The sequence below is a fragment of the Arvicola amphibius genome, chromosome 8 (genome assembly GCF_903992535.2).
Source record: "Arvicola amphibius chromosome 8, mArvAmp1.2, whole genome shotgun sequence".
In the NCBI taxonomy this organism is placed as follows: domain Eukaryota; kingdom Metazoa; phylum Chordata; class Mammalia; order Rodentia; family Cricetidae; genus Arvicola; species Arvicola amphibius.
In genome coordinates, this window is record NC_052054.1 from 92549289 (window position 1) to 92566789 (window position 17501).

The 17501-nt window shown below is 35.4% G+C and overlaps 1 pseudogene; it reads left to right on the forward strand.

Moving 5' to 3' along the window:
* Positions 1-3104: 3104 nt before the first annotated feature.
* LOC119821913 overlaps positions 3105-17501 on the forward strand; it is a 43927-nt pseudogene continuing 29530 nt past the window's right edge.

Consider the following 17501-nt stretch of genomic DNA (forward strand, 5'->3'; position numbering starts at 1 on the left):
TTTTTAAAGTGCTTATATGATTAACATTTTTTAAGAATGGTTTCTGGAAGTAATATGGGAGAATTTTAGCAGCTCAAGGCAATGGGTAATCAGACTTGAAGTATACTAACATAGAAAGTTTATCCTGACATCAGTATAGATTATAATTAGAATTTTGTCATAATAAATGATAGTAGTCAATCAATTTATTGTCAAAAGCAAGATGAAACTCAAACTTAGGGAAGAATATTGAATGAGAACATCTTGTGAATATCAGACTAATGAATAGACAATGACACAAATATAAAAATTCAGATAATTTTAATAGAGGAAACATTGATATGATTGGAAACATTCCAAAGTATTACCCATAAGCAGCTGCATGGGTTTTAGGAATATTAAAGAAGGATCAAGAACATATTGAATTGCAAGGAACTGAAGAACATTTAGAATTTTGAGTTGAACAACCATAGGATACTCAATGTTGAAAAAGCAAAGCAATAAATAGGTTTTTCTAAAACTGCTAACTCAGTGTATGGAAATCAAAATTGTACACCATCAGTATGATTGGGAGATGAGTCTCTGAATCTTGACTTGTTTTTAGATACTTGCATTTCAATCTAAACTTATGCTTGTGAAAGAATCAAAACAAACATAAGCAGGCAAAGTCAGAAAGAAGAAGGTAAACTGAGAAAATCAAGTAGATAATTTTTGTTTTACCATAATCTGATCTATGCCATCTTTAATGTGTATCTATTATCAGCCTGTACTAAGCTTTCAATGAATGTAACTTTTGTCTTAATGACAGCACTCCACAGTAATGCGAAGTTTAAAGAAGTTTAAAAAAATTCTTTCCCTAAAACCATATCTACCATTAAAAAGATAATTGTACATGATTGGTATCAGCTTGTTTTTTTTTTCTTTTCAAATCTACAAAGCACCTGTGACAGGTTTGTCAGTATTTACAGAAAATAAACCTTCATCGGGGCACCTAGATTCATACACAATACTATTTGCCCATTAAATGTGAAAACTTGATTAATGTGTCTGTGTATCTCTGAAATTTCCCACTATTTCTCGTTTCATGATGAGAAGAATTAAGAAATTAGAGTAGAGGATTAAAACAATCACTAACATTTTCTTACTTTATATTTTAAGAAAACTCACAGATTCCATTACATTAAAAAAGCACAAGACACCTTTGCTTATAGCTGCTTGAAGGTCTCAAAAACTTCCAGGGTCACCACTAAAAACGTGTTAGAGTATCACGTGAAAAATGGATTACAAAGGATGATTTTTACACGATCTTAAGAAAATGAAACTGTATGAATTAAGGATGTGAAGATTTGTCTTCACACAGTAGTGCCTTGAATATTGCTTTTTGGGAAATGTAAAAATGTCCTTAAAGATTGACTCATCTTTACTTTATGACATATACTTTGTAATTTCCTCCAAACTTAAAATCAGTGCTAGTTTAATCCTTAACATGTGATGAAATAGAGGGACAGGAAACTCATAACTAGAAAATGTGAGCTGCATGGGCCAGGCTATGTGTTCAAGCCCTGGATCACATAAATAAAAATAAATAAAATGTGACTGGAGACAGGCTAAAAGGTGTTGAATATAAATAGAAAGCATTTCATTCGTCCTAGTTTGTGTACTGATGTTCTGATGAAACACTTTGTCCAAACAACGTGGGGTAGAGGAAGGTTTATTTCAGGTAATAGTCTATCAATGGAAGGAGCTTAAGAAAGAAACCTGGACACAGATACTTAGCCGGATAGCAGAGAGGAATGTATTAACTGTCTTTATCTCCAGATTTTTCTTGTGAGCTCCAGGACTGGGTTACTTAGATAATTGCTATGGTCTGAAAGTATAAGATGAAGTAAGTTATTCCTCCTACAAGTTGTTTTTGTGTTTTATCACTGCCACAGAAAACAAACAAGGAAATTAATTATTTCTGTAGAGTGGATGCTGCTGTGGCTCACATGAATGTTTCAGTTTATAGGAGAAAGTGGGAGCTCTGGGAGCTCTGGACTACAGAGACAATTGAGCGCTCATAAGAAAATGGGGTGTCTTCTGGAACTTCAAAAATTAGAAAGATAAAAGGAATTCAAATAAGGGGGTCCATATTTATGACATTTCAGGGAGAAGCAAAGACGCTATTGGCTGTTTTAGTGATATTTTAAGTCTTTACAGAATGGAAACATTTCTTCAGTGAAGCAATAGATGCTAGTCTGAGGAAGCCAAACATTTAATAGACAGCATTGCAGAGGTGAGAACTTCTGGGAAGTATTTCCTCAGGCTCTGCACACAAAAACTGTTGCCCAGAATATGCCAAGGGAGTCCAGATGCTAGACAATGTGCTAAAAAACTTTGGAGTTGCACTTTGGAAAATTAGTTTTGCTTAAGTGTGATTGATTTTATGCTTTGGTTCTTCTCTTTGAATAACATATTGAATGTGTTTCTGATTATACATTTATTTATTTTTACAGGAACTCCCAGTGAGGAGACTATAAGTATTTTAAAGATTTTGAATGGTGCCACTCCTGAGCAGGTGTTGCTAGTTATGGAAGAAAGCATGCTACTTATACCATGCAGAACCACTCCTTCTTAATCGATGATGAAAGCCTGGGAAGAGTGGCTTTGATATCAGTCAAGGACACATCTATAGTGATAACAGAGTAAATAAACTTTGCATCAAGAAAGAAGGCTAAGCATTAAGGGGGAAAATCACATGAATAAAAGAAAAATCACACTAATCTTTCTCTCTCATTAGGTCTTTAATAATTTTTTACAATGTGTTTTAATAATATTCATCCTACGCCTAACTTCCCAGATCCATTTTCCTTTCTTTCATTCCTTGATTTTCCCACCCAACATTGTTTTCTTTTTCTATTTTTCCCAATCAATGCCAATTTGTAATACCCAAAGTCTCTTGACTATGTGGTCTTTCTCTGGACTATGGTTGACTTATCAGGGGCTATAGTTTTAAAAGGCATTAACACTTCCTCTCCCAGAAGTTAAAAAAAATGCTAATAGATTCCTGGATCTAAAGTTGTGGTTTGTTTTAGAAAATTCAAGCAGCACATTCATAAGGGAAGGAAGATAAAGAGTTGGAGATAATGAGAATCTTTGAAATAATTGAGGTTGAACTGGAACCATATATGTCTGAATCCCAAGGTTCAGAGGAAGAGGCACATGCAGGCTCCTATGTTGGGGCGACACTGGAGGAGTAAGGGAAAGACAGTTCATGTAGGTTGTGTAGCACCTCTTCCCATTGCTTGTTCCCAGCGTCATTCTCAGTGCAGAAGTAGGTTTAAACAGGCATTATAAATGGTGTCACCACCACGGTGAGTTCTTATGTGCAGATTTTCTGTTGTATTCAGGAGATACTATGTCCTTGTAGTCATCCAGTGCCTCTGGTTCTTACATTACTTCAGCTCTCTGTACACAATAATGCCCAAGCCTTTGAAGAATCAGTATGTTACACATGTTCCATTATAGCTGGGTATTCTGTAGTCTGTTATTGTCTATAACTTGGCTAGGTAAAGTCTCTGTGTTGCTCATCGTCCACTGCAAACAGAAGGTTCTCTGATACATATTGAAAGATGCCTTCATCTATGGGTATAATGATAGGTAATTAGTAGTTGATTTAACGTTCTAGCTACTTAGCAAAATAGTAGTAATAGTTTCCCTTCTTGGGTCTATGATCTTTGTAGCCATAGTATCTCTTACTGGTAATGGTCCTAGGTATGAGTTTCATCTTGTGCACTAAGAAGCCATAGATTTAATCAAAGAGTGGCTGCTTTCTCCTCTGACATTATTGTCACTATTGTACTAATGATCATGTTTTCCCAAGGTGGTTGTTATTGTAGCTCACTGAGTTCACTCCTGAATAGATTGAAAGTTGCTTTTTTTCTCTAATAGTATGCCCAGTACCTTTCAATACTATGAATGCTAGTCTGTTATGAGGAAGCTTCAACGTAAGTTCCAAATTTACTTATGTAATTTATCTTTTTCTGTGGATCAAGTATGAGGTGTCTTTAGTAGTAAGGTATTATTGTTAAATTAGATCCGATAGTAACAATAATTAAAAAAATTATTTAAGGTAAACAGTTAACCTGTAAGGTTTACTGGTTTGGGGAGCTTATTGGCCAACAACTTCACATGAAGTTACCCATTCCTTTGACATGTACTTTTATTTGAAGCTTCTGATGTCTATTATGGCATTGTCACCCAATTACAGGATAAATCCATTTTGACCATTTATTTTCTTGTATTTGTATGGGTGTTACTTAGGAGCCTACTGCTGTAAGGTTTCCATGTGATTTGATTTTAGGTGATTTAATCTTTCTTCTTCTTTCTCCTCCTCCTCGTCCTCCTCCTCCTCCTCCTCCTCCTCGTCCTCCTCGTCCTCGTCCTCCTCCTCCTCCTCCTCCTCCTCCTCCTCCTCCTTGTCCTCGTCCTCCTCCTCCTCGTCCTCCTCCTCCTCCTCCTCCTCCTCCTCCTCCTCGTCCTCCTCCTCCTTCTTCTTCTTCTTCTTCTTCTTCTTCTTCTTCTTCTTCTTCTTCTTCTTCTTCTTCTTCTTCTTCTTCTTCTTCTTCTTCTTCTTCTATCTTGGATGCTACCAGAGGTGCTGTCCACACATAAGGCAAACCTTCCCTCACCAATTAAGGTAATCAGGACAATTCTTCAGTTGAAACTCTCTGCTCCGAATATTCTATTTTGTTGCACGTTGACTTGGAAAGCAGCTATAATTTTATTTAACCATAATATTTGGATGAGAGGATGTACATACAAAAACCTCTTAATTTACAAGTGGAAAAATAACCCTTGAAAGATGAGAGATATTTTAAATGTAAAATGGTCTATACATGATGAGCCAAACTTGAATCAATTTTGCGTTGCTATTCACTAAACACCACTAATCAAGAAAATAAGGTTGTCTTGAATGTACTATAAAAATCAAAAGCTAATATGATATATTTAGTCTATGGATTGTGAATTTAAAAGACCTATCTAACAAAGTAAACATGTGAGAAATACTAGATACATTGATGAGTCTATCAAGCTAATTATTAAGATTGTTCCTGTATTTCTTAAAACACAATTTGCTGAGCAATAGTGGCATATACCTTTAATCCTATGACTTTGGAGACAGAGTCAGTTGGATTTCCATGAGTTCAAGGCCAGCCTAGTTACAGAACTAGTTCCAGGACAGCCAGGGCTACAGAAATAAACTATGTCTCAAACAAACAAACAAACAACAACAAAAAAAAAACAAAGAAAAGAAAGAAAAAACACAATTTATGGGTCGGGTCACACATTAAAATAAAGCATTACCAACTATTATACTGATTATGCCCTTTGTTTTAAGGGATAATGCAAATAAAGTAAGCTTCATATTAGACTCAATGTTTCCACAATCCTCCTAGTGTATATGCGGCATATTAGACACAGTATTTCCATAATCCACCAAATGCATATTCTATAAACTTGTTTGGAAAATTTGTTTTGCTATTTATGTCATTACTTTTACATTGAATTACATTTTTTCCTACCTAACACAACTTACCAAAATTATAGTAGTAAATAATTATACATGTCAAAGGATATTCTAAAAACATGATACACAGTTAACGTTATGTAAAGAGTAAATTCTTGTCACACAAAATGAAAGTATATTCCTCTTTAGATCATGTATGCTTCCATCCTTGATACCATACAAATTATTTTCTCAATTTACAGTTATTACTTTTTAATAATCTCTTCCAGTTTCCAGTGATCAATATTTTACTACTTTGAGTATTCAAGTCTCTGAAGACATTATTTGTTTTCCTTCCTATGTTTATTTGAGTCTTAGGTTTCTTAAGATTGTCTTTCTTTTTGTTAATTAACTTAATAATTAATTACACTCACTTAAATATATTTCCTAAAATATAGTAGAAAAATCTCTCATCTTTTTATATTTCTTTCTTTCATGAAGTCTTAGGTCCAAAACATATTACTGCATATTGCATGATTTAAGCTGTTTATGGCACTGCTGGTCAAAAGTAAAGAAAGAAGTAACCATATTTACATTTGGCTGTGAGATATAATATTAATCTTCTGTCATTAAAAATAAGTAACAGAATGTGATCTTTTAATCCTTGAAATACATATCTAATATTGATGGCCTGATTTATACTTCCACGTTCAATAACAGTTTTCAGAATTGACATTTATTTATCCTGCTGTGGATTCTATTGGTCAAACATTATCACAGACTTTAACATACATGCCTAGAGCTTATACACAGACAAATTTTAACAAAAAATAGAAACACCTGATGCTAATTAAATACAAAAAGAGGATTAAACAGTGCTAGGGAATAACCTTTACTTCAACCAGTAATCTTCTTTTAATGTTAATGCAATGGAAGGAAATGATAAAAATCATTTTTGCTAAAAGGGGTACTAAGCAAAAAAAGTTTTGTTCTTTAAATCCACTATAAAATTTATTTGCTGTTGCTCATCTAATTATTAGTAATAATGCTGAAGAAATGCCACCCCAGAAGGATTGCGGATTTATCATTGCACACCTAAAATTGACAATTGAGTTTAGGATTGAAATTTTAGTCATATATAAAACCCAAATACATGAAAAAAAACTTTTCAAAAGAAGCCACAGTTGCACTGATGCTTGAGTAAATAAAAGTTAATATAAATAGGTATTGTATTTTTTATACAGAAAGCATTATTAATAGAGGAACGTGACAGCATCAACTGGTATCACTGGAAATAAAATGTTTTTACGTGTTATGAGTGTGGAAATTACTGTGGATGATTGTCGACATTTATATTTATAAAGAGTGTAAATCAGTTCAATACTGAGAAAAACTTGGCAATGTCCTCAGAGTATACTGCAAATATTCTATCTTTTGAAGCCTGTGTCATAGGCTTGGTGAGGTAAGAGCTTTTAACTATAAAATCTTTAATAATATTACCTCAGCATATCCCAGTCTACAAAAATTTAAGCTGTGCTAAAATTTTCATTAGAACTAAGACCATTCACTGTTCCATTCAGTTATCAAGAGCTTACCAGTTCAGTTCTTCGCAAATTCCTTTCAAGGAAAAGCATGGATAGTAGTTAAAATGATAATACAATTATTCAGTAAAGGATTGTGGCGATAAATATTATTAACTTTTGGTAAATTAATTTTATATTATTTATAAATATTTACATAAAATTTCAAATTTTTTCTCATTTTTCTTAGGTAGTACTGTTCAAACAAAATTTTAAAAAGAAGGAAATTTCACCATTTATTGTTTTGTTCTCAATTCATAAACTACGATAATACAAAAATAATTTTGATAATCAATACGACTTAAATATAAATTTAGACCAGATACTATAATCTGTGTATCACAGAAGGGGACTTTTACATCATCAGAATGAAGCTGTGTTTTGTTTTTGTGCACAAATAATAATTTTATAATTTAGTCTCTCATATAGACATAAAAAACTAAATTTGATTTTTTAAAAATAATTGGTTCTCTCAGACTTGTCATATTTATATAAAGCCAGAAAATAAAACTGTTTTCATCATTAGGCACTAAAGCTGTTATGTGTTTTAGTGCTGGACACTGAAAGTAACCTCTCTGCAACCTTTTATTTGGGGGCCGATGTGTACAGATTTTGTTCTTTGAAAACCGCAAAGTTTATGCATCATCTCTACCATTTCACATGAAAAGTATTGATCAATGATGATTTCTGAAGTAACTTGAAATCTCCCAGTGCCATTTTCAATGCACATGCTGAAAGTAGAATTAAGCTCTGAATGAAGAAATAAAGTAATTAAACAAAAAGCTTATGGAAGATGGAGAATCAGCAATACTTCCCTCGTGATGCCCTCTAGCTAGTAAATTAACAGTTAAAATGAATAGTGCCTGGGAACATTTGATATTGTCAGCTTGCCGCCCATCACTGGAGGACATTTAACATTTCTTGTGACAACATGTGTTGAGAACTACTTCCCTTAGTTTGATTTTCAATATGGAATAGCGAAGGAGAGTTTTGTGACCAGTAAGACTGTAACTAGTTTGGAGAGAAAACATTTTCATCTCCACATAATGAAAACTTAAAAGAAATAGTTTGATTAATTCTTTGACGATATTATGCAATGTATTTTGGACATGTTTGTTATCCTCAACTCCTCTGCTTAAGACCCTCAAAATCCCCCTATTTCTTCCAAAACACCTTTTCTTTCTTCTCCTTTCTCAGAGTCCCATTTGGGTTGGACAGTGAATCCTGGGGTTGACACCTGGTGTTGTGAGCCACATCAGATATTGCCAAATAAGGGAAACCAAGAACCTGACTCTCCCTCTCCCAGCTATCACACCTTAAGGCCTTCTCAATCTCCTCAGCTAGTGGTGGTGTTACATATACATCGACATACTTTGGGGTTTTCTCAAACCGGAGCAGCACAGTCCTGATGTGTCTGAAAGCTGTTTCCTTGAAGTTCTTTCCCCACTTCAGCTCTTAGAATCCTCGCAGCTTCCCATCTAAAATAATCCATTTTCTTTGGACTAAGATGTAAATTTTTAATTTAGAGCTAAATACTCCACCACTTAAAAAAAATGGTACTGAGACCCGGGCGGTGGTGGCGCACGCCTTTAATCCCAGCACTCGGGAGGCAGAGGCAGGTGGATCTCTGAGTTCGAGGCCAGCCTGGTCTACAAGAGCTAGTTCCAGGACAGGCTCTAGAAACTACAGGGAAACCCTGTCTCGAAAAACCAAAAAAAAAAAAAAAAAAAAAAAAAAAAAAAAAAAAAAAAAATGGTACTGAGCATCAAGAATAGCACCTCATGTATAAGAGGCCAAGGTTCCATAACTTAGATTTGACTCTACCATAAACTTCATTTTATGTCTATTTTATTAATCAAAATATTTAAGCTATGAAAATTCTTACCCCAAGCCTTGGCATATTTTGAAATGATTTAATAAAATTTTCTGTGAGTTAACATTTAGACCTTGGATTAGCAATATGTCATAATTGTGAATTTCTTAGAAGAATTTTAGCTTAAGTGAGTTATCAAGCCATTTCTTGAATAGAGAAATGACATTTTAGTATGAAGAATTGAATTCTGTGATATAAAGCAAAAATGGGATTAAATTTTTTAAGAACCATAATTATATTAGTGCTCTTTACTGGCAAAACTGTAAGGCAGAAGCAAAGTCTTCAATGTTACAACTTTCTACTCATAATCTATAAACTTGCTGAATTCATTTTTGACATTTAGTAGACTCTCTAATATTCTGTTATTGAATTGTGTTAATAGCATCACGGCCTATGCCTATTACAGACTTCCATGAACAGCATGAATCAATTGGGTTTGGATAATGCAGCTGCAGATCCAAAGGGATTCATCATACAAATGACTATCCGTAGGAGAAGGTAAGTCTGAGGAGGTTTACCTCATTTGTTTTTAGAAAATGAAGTGGTATCACCAGATTTCATGAAGCATAATTAAAATACTAATTGAAAACAGTGCTGTGAGCACTCTAACTGTCCCCACTTATAAGAGTTCAGAGACAGTGTTAAATTCACATAGCATGACATACAGATGCAAGAAAATATATTTATGATAATCAATGTGTTGTAAGCGAGTCTCTGGCAATTTCCCCCTTTGTGCAATAAAAGTAATTAATGACAAGTTGGTATAGAATTAGTCTACTATAAAATTAATAAAGGCATTGGCAATAATTGAAAAAATTGAGAAAGATATTAGAGTACATAATTAAATGTCTGCACGTGATTTTTATAAGCTGAATAAACCCTACCTGATAATGGAGTTTCTTTCTGATTTCCCACAATGGTGTTTTATAGAACAGATGCTAAGTCCTGAGTGTCTTGGTTAGTGTGACTTCAAATAAACTGAAGATTGGCATATTGTCACATTTTATATATTATAAATATATGTTCATATATTTATTTATAAATATATAAGTACATATTAGCAGATCATCACATTTATATAGTCCCATTTTACCAATATTCACTTTGAAAATATACATTTCTTTCATAGATTCAGCAAGCAATATATGCAAGGCATGTTTATATTTAAAAAAAAACTGAAACTAGTCACAATTGGTAAACAAAAATATATAAATTAATTATCAGTTAGCATGCTCCTGCTCTTTTCTCCTGAAGCTACATTCAACACTGACACTCTTGATTTCAACTTATTATACTAAAAAAGCAATGCAATTTTATATTGGTGTCATAAATCAAAGAGAAATGTTCCCTTTACAGCTCCAAGAGAAGAACAGATTTGTTGTGACATGTAAAATCATCTCTTGAATTTGCTATCAACTAAATATGTGCTATTTTATTATAAATGTCATCAAATTAATGGGAACAGAAAGTAACTAATCCAATAAAAAAGAAAGTGCTTTATCTTTATTTAAAATAACTGTGCTCCCCAGGACGTTCTAAGAAGCAAAATGAGCATTCAATTTTTAGGTATAGGATGAAAGAGGGCCAACATCTGCATAGGGCAGACAGTATCAGACAGATAATGTACAGGGTTGGTCCTTATTACCATTGCCCGCACCACGTTCCTAGTTGATTATTTATTTCATTGTTTTATAGAAAAATGCAATATTCACATGGCTGTATTTTCTAAGGTATGTTTAAAAATAAATCCATGTTAAAAAGCTGAATATCTTAATTTAGTCATCTATTTTGTGATTATAGTTCTCAGTATAATACATGAATATTTATGAGATTTCCTTGGTCTTGTTATTTAAAAAGTGAGTATATTACACAAGTAGGGAAATGCACATATAATACATATTATCTATTACCCATATTATTATTATGATATGCTATCACAGGTAATGTAGTCAGTAAACATTATCTCTTATACTTAATTTACTTATGATTTTCCTTAAAGCAATTGTTAAGCTTCACTGCAAAAAGCTAAGTAGTAATAGACCTGCATAAGAATTGGTTTGGCAAATGTCAGAAAGGGCCCAATCTCTCCCTGCTGAACTATAAGCAACTGAAGTTTTGGGGGGGGGGGAGAAAGTCCTATTCTTCAGCTGGATACACAATGGTGAGCTTGTCTGGGTTATTTACAAAGTCCCAGACACACAGATGAACCTGGTTAATCACAGTGGACGATAAAACAAAACAAAAAGCATAAAACTGATAGGAAAGTTGAAGGACAGAGAAGTCAGACAGGAATGGAAAGGCGATATGGAGTGGGTGGATATGAAGAATGCATTTTCAGAAATAATTTAATTAATAAAATGTTTTTAAAATTGTAAAAGGCATTGTTTCTTATTGCATTACAAAACCCAACAACAGCAACAATAATAGTGTTTCTTAGAATCAGCCTTACCTAAAGTATGGTAAAAGAAATTTGCAATTAGAATATTAGTAGTTGTAGAATAAGATTTTCTGACCATAAATTTAGCTGCAAAAATGTTCCATTTCAGAACAAAAGGGAGTTAAGATTGTGAAGATTATTAAAGCTACTAACGAGGTGGTCTTCAACAGGTCAGTTTAGGAAAGGCCAAGAGATACATGTAGTTGCAGAAATAGCACTGTGAATCTTATTGATATAATTGGAAATATACAAAAGACATATCATCTACCCTACACAAAGTAATTTAGGAATGTCTGGAAATATATAAACATCAATGACCTATGAAATTGATGAGAATTAGGGTTCATTAATTCAAATATATCTTCCCAGTCAAAGAGCTAGTAGACGTCATTAAACATTTTCCATGTAATAATCAACAATGAAAATTAATATCACTCTGGGACAAGGATAACAAAAAATATGCTTTTTATTAATTGTATGTGAACTAAGGAATTTTAATTTGATTTTCTTCTTTTAAAATCTGAGGAGATGATTTTCAAAGTAATTTTTTCATATAAATAAAATTTCCCACTTAATTTTGTCATTATTGGTTGTGCAGCATTCAGAGAGAATGATTATATTTGTGTCCCAACATGTACTATGAACTAGAGACTCTCACATTTGAAGTTCAATTTCATTGTGGAAAAATATACTTTTGCAAAGAGAGAAAGAGATATAATAATTGGGAACAACTTCTACTTATTTTTGTTACAATTGAGAAAAAATAGTTCCACCAATATTTGTAAGTGCCAGTGAACTATAAATATTAGAAGTGAAAAGAAGTGAAAAATCTATGATTTATAAATATTTAAGAACTCTAGGTTTGGATGTAGTCTTATTATTTTTAAGGCAAATGGGAGAGGAAAAGTAGGCAAACAGGAAGAAGAAACGGGAAATGTAAACAATATTTGATGGAGAGGGAGATGGGTGGTTTGCATGGGTGGCTCTACATGAAAAGTGGATACAAAAACAGTTGAGATACTATCTCAATGTTGTTTTGATTTGCATTTCCCTGATTGCTAAGGAGGTTGAGCATGCCCTTAAGTGTCTTTTGGCCATGCGAACTTCTGTTGAGAATTCTCTGTTCAGTTCAGTGCCCCATTTTTTAATTGGGTTAATTAGCATTTTAAAGTCTAGTCTCTTGAGTTCCTTATATATTTTGGAGATCAGACCTTTGTCTGTGGCGGGGTTGGTGAAGATCTTTTCCCAGTCAGTAGGCTGCCTTTTTGTCTTAGTGACAGTGTCCTTTGCAATACAGAAGCTTCTCATTTTCAAGAGGTCCCATTTATTCATTGTTGCTCTTATTGTCTGTGCTACAGGGGTTATATGTAGGAAGTAGTCTCCTGTGCCATGTTCAACTTCCTTAGCTATCAAGAAAAATGCAAATCAAAACAACTTTGAGGTACCATCTTACATCTCTCAGAATAGCTAAAATTCAAAACACCAATGATAGCCTATGCTGGAAAGGAGTAAGAGGAACACTCATCCATTGCTGGTGGGATGCAAACTTGTGCAACCACTTTGGAAATCAGTGTGGTGGTTTCTCAAAAAATTGGGAGTCAACCTACCTCAGGATCCAGCAATACCACTCTTGGGAATATACCCAAGAGATGTCCAGTCATACTACAAAAGCATTTGTTCAACTATGTTCATAGCAGCATTATTTGTAATAGCCAGAACTGGGAAGGACCTAGCTGTCCCTCAATGGAATAATGGATAAAGTGTGGCACACCAATACATTAGAGTACTACTCAGCGGTAAAAAACAATGACATCTAAAATTTTGCATGCAAATGGATGGAAATAGAAAACACTATCCTGAGTGAGATAACCCAGACCCAAAAATATGAATATGGTATGTACTCACACATTAGTGGACTCTAGTCATAAACAAAGAACATTAAGCCTATAATTCGCAAGCCTAGAGAAGCCAAATAATAAGGTGAACCCAAGAAAAACATATATAGATCTTCCTGGAAATTGGAAGGAAATAAGATTGCTGGGCAAAAGTTGGGAGCATGGGGGTGGGGGAGAAAGGGAAAGAGGGAAAAAGAGGGGAGAAGGGGAGAGTTAGGGAGAGTTTGGGAATTGGGATAGTTGAGATTGAGGAAGGAGAGATGGGAGCAGGGAAGGAGATATCTTAATTGAGGGAGCCATTTTTGGGTGGGCAAGAGACTTGGCTCTGGAGGGGCTCCCAGGAGTCCATAGGGATGACCCCAGCTAGGACCCTGTGCAGTGGAGGAGACGGTGCTTGAACTGGCCTTGCTCTGTAGTCAGACTCATCTTGAATATCACCATAGAACCTTCCTCCAATGAAGGATGGATATAGAGACAGAGACCAACATCAGAGCACTGGAGGGAACTCCCAAGGACCAGTTGAAGAGTGGAAGGAGGGAGAATATAAGCAAGGAAGTCAGGACCAAGAGGGATTGTTTTACCCACTGACACTGTGCCTGAGCTAATGGAAGCTCACCAACTTCAGCTGGGCTGGGACTGAACGAGCATGGGATCAGACTTGACCCTCTGAATGTGGCTGACAATTGGGGGCAAACTGAGGGGCTAATGATAATGGCACTGAGATTTGATTCTGTGGCATGTACTGGCTTTTTGGGATCCTATTCCATTTGTATGCATACCTTCCTAAGCCTGGATGTAGGGGAGAGGGCCTTGACTTCCCACAGGGCAAGGTACCTTGTCCTCTCTTAGGACTGGAGGGCAGTGGGGGGCAGGGTGTATGGGGGAGCAGTAGGGAAGTGGGTGGGCGAGAGGAAGTGAAAAATTTGATTGGTATTATTTATAAAGTAATAAAAAAAATTAAAAAATATTTTAAAACTTTTTATTTTATATGCCAATCCCAGTTTCCTCTCCCTCCCCCCTTCCTACTCCTTTACCTCCCCTCACCACACCCCCATTTACCTCCCAGAGAGGCTGATGGCTTCCAATGGCAGTTAGCAAAGTCTGTTGCAACACTTAAGAAAGGACCAATGCCCTCTCCCCTGTTTCTAAGGCTGAGCAAGGTTTTCCTCCATAGGGAAAGAACTCTAAAAAACCAATTCATGCACTAGGGATAAATACTGGTTCCACTGCCAGTGGCCCCACATATTACCCAAGCCACATAACTGTTACCCACATTCAAAGGGACTAGTTTGGTCAGAGGGTAGATTTCCCAGCTGTCATTCCAAAATTGAATTTTTTTTCTTTTTTTTTTTTTTTTTTTTTTGGTTTTTGTTTTTGTTTTTCGAGACAGGGTTTCTCTGCAGCTTTTTTAGAGCCTGTCCTGGAACTAGCTCTTGTAGACCAGGCTGGCCTCGAACTCACAGAGATCCGCCTGCCTCTGCCTCCCGAGTGCTGGGATTAAAGGCGTGTGCCACCACCGCCCGGCCCAAAATTGAAATTTTGATATAACATATTTTATCTATTAGAATGTCTTATGAAAGTTACTTTGTCAGGCCTCATCTTGCCTGCTGGCAACTGTTCCTATCCTACAAGAACAGACATAAATTATTTTAGAATGATGGAGCACCGGACTGAGCTCCCAAGGTCCTGATGTGGAGCAGAAGGAGAGAGAACATGAGAAAGAAAGTCAGGACCGTGAGGGAACCTCCAGCTGGCGACAGATGGGGAAGGTGACTGAGCCCCACATTGGAGCACTGGACTGAGCTCCCAAGGTCCTGATGAGGAGCAGAAGGAGTGAGAACTTGAGGGAGAAAATCAGGAACGAGAGGGGTGCGTTCACTCATGGAGACGGTGGGACAGAACTAATGGGAGATCATCAACTCCAGTTGGAATGGGACTGATGGATCATGCGACCAAACCCGTCTCTCTGAATGTGGCCAACAGCGGGGGCTGAGTGAGAAGCAAAGGACAATGGCTCTGGGCTCTGATTCTTCTGCAGGGACGGGCTCTGTGGGAGCCTTCTCAGCTTGAGCGATCACCTTCCTGGACCTGGGGGGAGTTGGGAGGACATTGGTCTTAGCATAGAGTGGGGAACCCTGATGGCTCCTTGGCCTTGAGAAGGAGGGAGGGGAGGTATGTGTGGAGGGTAGGGGAGGGAAGGGGGAGAAGGATGGGGGGGAAGGGGGAGAAGGAGGGGAGGGAAGGGGGAGGAGGAGGGGAGGGAGGGGGGAGGAGGAGGGAAGGAGATGGAAATTTTTAAATATAAAAAAAAATAAACCATGGAAAAAAAATAATTAAACATTAAAAAAAAAGAAATAAAAAAAAATAAATTTGATTTAAAAATAAATACAGAAGCTAAAAGAGAATTTTATTGTCAACGTTGCCAAATATACTTGGAATATGTCCTCATATGATTGTAAGATGTCCATCAAAATCTTTGATGCTAGGTGAGTATGGCTGTGTGTGTATGCATGCATTCATGCATGTGTGTTTGCGTGTTGTTGTTGTGTGTGTGTGTGTGTGTTTGACTGTGTTGCTTCTGATGCTAGTTTTTAAATTTATCTTGGAAATTCAAAAAGCCATATTCTACTTTGACAATTTCATAGGATGACCAGTGAAAAACTAATACAAAAAGGCCATTTTAGTGAAATTAATTGACACAATGTGTTTGACACAGTTTATTATATGAAAGTCAATGATAGTAAAAGGCAGACTTTTAGGTTTTAATGCAAGAATTACGAACATGCTCCATATCATTATAGCCTCTGAAAGTTCACGTTACGCTTTCCATGACAGACATGGGATGGAGAATAACATGTTATAATGGAAATAAAGGTACTCACTTTAACTATATAATTTACAAGTTATTAGTACAAAGTCTAAAATTAAGAGGCATTTTTCTGTCTTGACCATATCAGTCTGTGAAGTCTTTATGTAATACATGCAGATTTATGGTTTGCATAGAAGAGTCATCTTGGCCATGACAGATTCTATTCCACAACTAGAATCAAGGATTGACAAATTAAGCTTCTATAGGTCTGGTCTCAATTATGCTTTTGCATAGATCATGATGGAATAACATGCATTTCAAATGAGGGTGGGGGGTAAAAGAACATGACATGGACAGCCTAAGATGCTTACCTTCTTCATATTTATGAACAAGGTTTTTGAATCCTTAATATGGAGTATCTATGTATTATATTTTTTGCATATGTAACTTAGAATAAATTATCCTCATAATTAATTATGTAACAAATATTTTATAACCTTAATAAATGTATTTGCCATTATATTTGCAAATGATCTTTTTATGCATTACTTCTGCCATCATTCTTTGTCCATATGTTGACTATAAAAAATTACATATTATATTCTTCAATATTTAATTCTTCATTGCTCTCTCTTCGGCCACTGTTATCCTAAGATTTGTTTACTGAAATTTCAAAGGTTTATCATGATTTGCTTGGGATTTCTATTCCTATGATATGTGAGATTACCGATAATTTTTCTTTGTTGCCCTTTTATATTATAATTAAATCCTATAATTTTAAATTTATAAACAAACTTTGCCATTTTTATTGTTACTTTAGAAGTTCAGATTGAGCCGGGCAGTGGTGGTGCACGCCTTTAATCCCAGCACTCGGGAGGCAGAGGCAGGCGGATCTCTGTGAGTTCGAGACCAGCCTGGTCTACAAGAGCTAGTTCCAGGTCAGGCTCTAATGCCGCAGAGAAACCCTGTTTCGAAAAACCAAAAAAAAAAAAAAAAAAAAAAAAAAAAAAAAAAAAAAAAAAAAAAAAAAAAAAAAAGAAGTTCAGATTGGGTTTTTAAGTCATTGTTACAGATTTGAAATATTTTGTGTTTTTTTCAGGTAAGTCATATAGCTATAACTCTTACTTTTATGTTTTCATCATCACTCACATTTATTTTTAGTATGTTTCCCAAGCCCTTTGATTCTTCCTTCTTCAAGCATGTATAGTTTACCAATAGATTTTCATCATTATGCTCTAATATGTAACAAACCTTTAATTTTTAATCCTTTAAAGACTAATTTTTAGGGTGTGTGTGTGTGTGTGTGCGCGCGCGCGCATGTGTGTGTTCAGGAATATAGTTGTCTTGATATTCAGGGCAAATTGAGTTGTGCTGCTGAGCTGCATCCTGTTTTGTTTTAGTGATGTCCTCATTATTTTTGAGCATCTCTCCACTCTAGCT